Here is a 7,422-nt window from a genome sequence, read left to right as displayed (position 1 = left end):
CAACAAGATTTTAAGGTGGAGTTTTAATTTGAAGGTATATTCACTGGATTATGAATATTATCCTAAAACTTAGATTAAGCAAAAATACCACTATACTACTACACTGTAATATGTAATTTGCATAACTTAATTAATCTCTCAATGAGCCATGAAATAGATGTCATTATCTTTGCATCACATGTAAAGAGACTGTATATAAATTATGAAAACTTACCTAAGTTCACTGAGGGAGTAAGTGATGAATTCAAACATATATATATATATATATATATATATATATATATCTGAATCTACATATATTATTGCTACAATATATCTTCTAATACATGTACTTCTATAATTTTTCCTGCCTTGGTTCTGTAACCACCAGCATATTGAAATCAAAATCAAACATGATATAATAGCTATACTTTATGGGTATGTAATAAACACTGAATCCATTAGGTAGCTGGTCAGAGCCAGACAAAATTTAACTATTTCTTTGGACCAATGTTCATGAACAGAGGCTACTTAGGAGACACCAAAAGTTCTAACTACCTTACAAAATAGTGAGAGCTAAAAGTTTGATGTTGGGCCAGCCAAATAGCTCAATGGATTAAAGCGCCTGCAAGCAGGCCACACATGGGGCAAATCTATTCACAAGATAAGGGCAAAAGTGTAGGCATTTCAGACTAGCAGGAGTTTGAATACTCAAATGATTCTGAATTATAGAAAATAATGATGAGGTTTCAACAAAGGAAATATTCAGGGTCTGGCCTTCAGGAAAAGAGTACAGTCTTCAGGGTAATAAAGTCTAGAAAGGGCTTGCAGTTTTTAGGACACCAGATAAAAAAGCAGGTAGCATTCAGATCAGGATGAACCCTGATCGGGGGCCAGGGGTTCAATCCTGGGCCTGCCATGCCAACCTTGCTCCCAGGAGACTGGGCATGGTGGCACACACCTATAATCCCAGTTCTTGGGAGGCTGTAAGTAGGCGGATCACTATGAGTCCTATCTAGTAGTGAGACCCTGAACACCCTGTAGACCCTTCCCTAAAATACAAAAAAAAATTAAAATTAAAAATAAAATAAAAGTTTGGGGGCTGGGGAGATGGCTCAATAGAGTAAGCGCTTCTCTGGCAAGTGCAAGGGCCTGAGTTCAATCCCGGTTCCACCAAAAAAAAAAAAAAAAAAAAAAAGTTTGATGTTTAAGGTAGGATCCTGATCTGAACGACACCTGCTTTTTTATCTGGTGTTCTAACAAACTGCAAGCCCTTTCTAGACTTTATTACCCTGAAGACCGTACTCTTTTCCTGAAGGCCAGACCCTGAATATTTCCTTTGTTGAAACCTCATCATTATTTTCTATAATTCAGAATCATTTGATTATTCAAACTCCTGCTAGTCTGAAATGCCTACACTTTTGCCCTTATCTTGTGAGTAGATTTACCCCATGTGTGACCTTAGAGAACATAATTTCAATTACCTTGGCTTAAAAACAATCCATTTAACTTGCTTCCCTTGTCCTACCACATAGAGCCACAAACAACATTCATCCATTTTGGTTTTCATCTCCCAGTCCTTCTCTGAAGCCTGGGGTCTGGGTTTCAAATCAGCATTTTTTTTCTCTGAATTAATATTTTCATCCCTGCATAATCTCTTTACTCAGAATTGTTTTACATGCTCTCTAGATATGCTATTCTCTGGTATATCTACGAAGATACCTGGTATTAACTTGAATAAATCTTTATCAGATTTCCAGGAACATTTAATGAGTACTAAGTAAAGAAAATCTCTCTTCCTGCTCCTCCCACTTTCCCTTCCCCTTGTTTCTCTCCCACTTTCTCCTCCTCTTCCTTCTCCTCCTCCTCCTCTTCCTTATTTTTTCTTCTTCTACCTATTCTTTTTTTTTAAGTTTTTTTATTATGTTGTAATGATTTATTTGGCCAGATCTAGGCCTGTGTGCATTTAAAAAATTGCTAGAGTTAATATGTCTTGCAGTGAGTCAAGAACAGTCTCCTGGTGCTAGTCTCCTATGTCATCTAATTTATAATTTAAGGAAAACTGAGAGTTGTCTATTCAAGAAGATAGTTGTCTTTCTAGTTGCTCTAACTTTCTTCCTTCTGTAACTCCATACCTGACTAGTACTTGGTATACTACAGGTGTCCCGATTTGACCTGGGGTCTCCAAATATGTGTGTATAACATAATGGAAAACATGTATATAGACTCTTCTCTTTAATTATTTTCTCTTATTTTTTTTTTCTTTTTTTGCCAGGGTGCAGAGGTCTGGACCCAGACCCTGACATATACTAAGCACATGCTGTACCACTGATCTAACATCTTTTGCTCTTAGGCAGGATTTTTATAAGAATTGGACAAACCCAGAGGGCTCTGGATTGCTGGTTCTCTGTGGTAGATTTATGTGGTCCAAGAACCAGATTTACAGTGCTACTTCAGTTGATGAACATAATTCCACAATTCTGGTGGTCATAAGCTGAACTGGATAAGAACCTAATCAAATTGCCCCATATGGTAAACACTGAACATAACCACTGAATTTTGTAAAGAAGCAATGTCTGTCTACTAAGTAATACACATACAAAAGTATTTATGAATGTTCCCACAAATGAACAATTCATACATGAATTAGTAGAAATGTAAACAGTTCATTAGATTTTATACATTATAAAAATGCTTGAATTTTTAAAAATAATTCAATATTCACTTCTTTGTTTTGAATATGCCCTCCAAAAGTACATGTTTTGGAAACTTGTTCCTCAACATAGCTGTGTTAGGAGGTAACTTCTGAAGTAGGACTCGCTGTTCATCCCACAAGTGAGTCTGTTATAAAAGTAAGCTCTTTCTGGTGAGCTTGCTGTCTTTCATGACCTGTCTGTCACATGTAGAAAGAAGGCCTGCACCAGATGTCCACACTTGCTCTAGACTTCCCAGCCTCTCGAGCTGTGAGCAAAGTCAACTGCTATTCTTCATGTTAGCCAGTGTGCGGTATCCCATGACAGCAACAGAGAATGGAGCAAGATAGCACTTAAAGCACAAATGATATGAATTAAGCTATCAACCATCATATTTCCTGTGTGTGCTTGTTGTGAAAAATATCCTCTGTTGTTTCAAGGCATGGCCTTAAATCTAAATCACAATATCCAAGGGGAAAATGACCCTGTGGTTTCTTAAAGTAATCAAGTCCCCTTCCAATCTTAATCATCCAGCCATTGTTGAACCTAATTTCTCAGTCATGTATTTCCAACAGCATTCCATGATGCCTGAGGGATTCTTTTATTTCTTCCAAGTCCACTACTTTGCTGCACCTTCCCACAACCTTCATCCAGAGAGGTGAGAAGGTGAATAGTTTTTACTTTATGTGGTTTCTTAATGAGTATTTCACAAAACTGAAGGAAATCATATAGCTGGCAAGTGTGTCTAATGTAAGGATCTTCTATCCAATTCTGTGACTGTCTCATTAAGGAATTCTTTAAAAGCAACTCATAACCAAAACCTGCTGCATTCTCTTTTATCTTAATTTTTTTGTGATATTTTCCATCTTCTTTTACATGATCCAAGTATTTCTTTATGTCTTCTGCTCTATCCAAGTAGCAAGTATTTTTTTTTCTCTGAGATAACATCTCTTAGTATGATCTTAGGTGCCTTTCTGAACCTGCAGGAACAAATCAACCCCCTCTTGGTAACACACTAGAGTCTGCTGGTAGCAGAACTCCAAATTTAGTTTCACTGCCCAGTTCAGCACAGGGATTGCAGCTCTGAACTTGGGATCTGCCCCACCTGGGACTTAGCCATAATTGTGACAACAATCTCTGCCCCTCGACCTGGGCTAAAACCCTCCTATTCTTCATTTATTTTTTTCATGTAGTTTGTGGAGTCCATTTTTCTAAGGTTACTATTTATATTGTTATTTAATCTTTTCAACAATTATGTGAAATATGGATTTATGGATTCTATGGATCTGGCAGTATTCTAGCAGTTCATTCGTGTTAGGAGAGGTAAAATTTATCTTTTGAAAGTTGAAAGGATGACACTGAGAATTAAGTTTACATAAGACAGATCAACAGGAAAAATGCATTAAAATTTTTAGAACAAATTTTGCATGACAGGGAACCTTTTTAAGCCTTAATAATGAAGACCAAAATATACGGGTCAAATTGCATACTCATATATCAAGATGGACAAATTAGTGCATTATAAAGCACAGCAAGGCAAGTAGGTTTGGGCTATAGTTATTAATTAGGTGGTAAAATGGCTAAGAAGACATGGGTTAATATATTTTCATATAGATTTCCCTTAGTCTTTCCATCCTTAATGATAATAATGATATTCCTTTATTTATAAGAAGGATATCTTGTGTGTGTGTGTGTGTGTGTGTGTGTGTGTGTGTGGTACCAGGGATGGATCTCAGGCCCTTGCACTTGCCAGGAAAGCATTTATTCCACTGAGCTATCTCGCTGGCCCCCAAGAAGGATATCTTTTCATGATGATTCCATCTCTTGATTTTAATAAATGGAATGTAAACATTTTGTACTTGCTGTTTTATGAGCACCTTTAACTGAAAAGTGTCAATATGTCGAAGTGGTACAATTGTAGACAGAATGTTCTGAACTCCTTCACCTGCCTTCCACAAGTATAGCAGGTATAGTGACAGGACCTTTTTACAATGCAGATGCCACACCTCTCCCCTTACACTCAGAGACTTAGCCTTTTGCTATAGGCCACACACAGTGAATGGATCTGATGAAAACCTCATCTATGCAAGCAGTCTTGTGGGGGAGTTTTCTACTCTGGCTGTTGTTCTTGTCTTCTTACAAAATTTGCAATCAAATGCAAACATTTTCCCACTCTTCACAAAAGCAGTGGCTTATAGATACACAAAGAGTTCAAGTCCTGCAAGATTTCATAAGTTTATGGCTTTCAGGGTTAAATACAAGAGAGAAAGCCCGTTCTGTACCTACGTGGCAGAGCAGGATGTACCTAAGTGGAAGGCACCATTTGCTTTCCATATAAAAGGCAACTTCATTTTCTGCTTTCCTAAGATGTAGTTGGGAATAAAACAACCTTTGCTGCTAGTCTCTGGAGTTAATATTATTTTCTGCTTGTGCATTATTTCAGTTGCCCTGCTAGTAGGTTCTTAAGGTATAAAAGGTGACAGAGAAATCTTTCATCTAAATTTCAGTGTAGACTGATCACAACAAGAAAATTTTAAAATGCAATTATGAAATTGATAAGCTCAAGCCAGTAAGACAAAAAAGGAAGTATTCAAACAAATGCACATACTTGAATCTGAATTGCAATATTGAAACAATAGATTTAAGTAGCAGTTCTGACTGATTACATATAACTTGTAGCATTGTCTCCAGTTAAATATAAAACTACCAGCAAGCAGTGGAGTGGGGTCTCATATGTCCTTAACAGTTAGTATATGTCTGGTCCTATTTAAGATGAACCTATGAATAGAGTCCTATCAAGGTCTTAATACACAGAACATTTAGTCAAAATATAGCACAAGAAAAAATCAATGACCTTATGACCAGAAAGTTGGCCTTTGAGTGCAGTATTCTCTATCATCCTAAAGAAGTTCTTTAGGTCTCGTGGAACCATTGCCTAAGAGAATGTTACTGCTCAGCAGGGGAGGGAAATGGGGACTCTAATCCACATTTTTTCATATGTTCTTTAATAAAACATCTGCAGATTAAATAATAGGAATTCCTACAGGAATGCTCATATTTCGGCATTTTTGGAACATTATTTCAAAACAAGTTCCTCACAAGGAGTCCAGGAGACTCAGAATAAATTAATAGCATGGTAGAATGATTCATGTAACATTCATGATATAGGTAACATAAAGGACAAACATTTTTCAAATTATAACATGTTATTCTCCAATTTTCAGATTTACAGCCCTTGTTTATTTTAAAGCAATTCTCCCCATTGAATTTCTATTAAAAAAGACTCTTTCAGTCAATAAAACTTTCCAAAGCTTGTGGTGGCATTTAATTTTGGCTCTACATGTTTTCCCTGGATGCCAACCAACTATTTGCATTTGAAACAGATTTATTGATTTTGAAACATCATAATATCTTGTCAAAAGAAGCATGATTCTGGACCCACTTCTGTTTGTGTACATCATGAAGAAGTCCTGCAAAATGAAATGCATTGACCCTCTGTGGGGAAAAAAGTTCTACATATCACCTATAAGTTGGAGAACTGGCATTGCATTTGTTTGGTCTTCCAGAGAGAAGATGTCACAATGGAATCATGGGTACTAAAATGTATAAAGAAGAACATGTGTGAAAGAGAAGTACAGTCGTGTCTTATTACTCATAGTTATTTGATAGCAAGAGGTATGAAGATTAGCAATACCAGAAAAAGTAGTATGTTGATTACAAGGCATACAGCACTGAGAATTTCTACCTTGCATGGCAAGTATCAAACAAACAAGGAGATCCAGGACAATTTTATGTCAAATTGCACCCACTATCAAGGTATGAGAGAAAATCAGGTAGCAGCCTTGAGCAAGAAGATTTTGTGCAAGATTGGCACCTTTGAAAGAAGAAGGAAATGCAGAGGAAGAAGTACTGGGTAGGGGAACTTCAGTGAGCAGAATAGCTCTGAGACAGTCCCAGCCAGAGAAGCTGGAGCCCCTTGGGAGCATCCATCACAGACCCCACGCAAGCAGGAAAGGGCTCTGGGTGCTTAGCGAATCCCAGTGCTGAGGGAACTGCAGCTGATACATTCACCTACTCCACTTCCTGCAAGATCTTTGCTGTGTGGAGCTCTGAGAGCCAAACCTCTCTGGCAGCAAAGGGCATGCAATAATTCTAGCTTGTAGAGAGAGTGCTTTACAGCAATGCCACTAAAACAATTTTTATCAGACATGGAAATTGGTCTAAAGTTGAGGTGCCCAATATTAATATTCAATATCCACCAGACAACTCAAAGCATAAAACTGAAATAAGATTCAAAGAGGTCAAACTAAAGTAAAATTAAATGATTAAGTATTGAAAATAAAAAAAGCAAAAACCATCTTTGCATCTTCCAGTGCTTAGCAAAGACCTTAGTATATTATAGTCATGCCATAAATTTTTGTAGAAGCAAAAGGCAGATAACAATGATTCCTACTTCATTTTGGGAGCTTCAAGCTTTTAAGAAATATATATTTTTGTGACACTAATAGGAAGCTTAGTGTCTTTATTTCTTTATTTGAACAATTACCAACTGCACTTCAACATGGATATTGACAAATACATTTATACCAAAAGCAGTTCCACATATTCCCAATGTGATTTACATGCAGAATTTGAGAATTTTAATGCAAAATAGACTACAGATTATGTTGTAATCATCATTCTTATAGCTAATTCCTCATGCTTGCTCCATGGTGAAGGCTGATGTAATAGATATCTGTTTCATCAGATG

At 36.8% G+C, this 7,422-nt stretch overlaps 1 pseudogene; it reads right to left on the bottom strand.

Annotated features, from left to right (window-relative positions):
• Positions 1 to 3,061: 3,061 nt before the first annotated feature.
• LOC101580962 lies at positions 3,062 to 3,792 on the bottom strand (annotated as a pseudogene).
• Positions 3,793 to 7,422: the final 3,630 nt, after the last annotated feature.

The sequence above is a fragment of the Octodon degus genome, unplaced genomic scaffold (genome assembly GCF_000260255.1).
Source record: "Octodon degus isolate 3935 unplaced genomic scaffold, OctDeg1.0 scaffold00157, whole genome shotgun sequence".
NCBI lineage: Eukaryota > Metazoa > Chordata > Mammalia > Rodentia > Octodontidae > Octodon > Octodon degus.
This window is presented reverse-complemented; position numbering and strand designations above follow the sequence as displayed.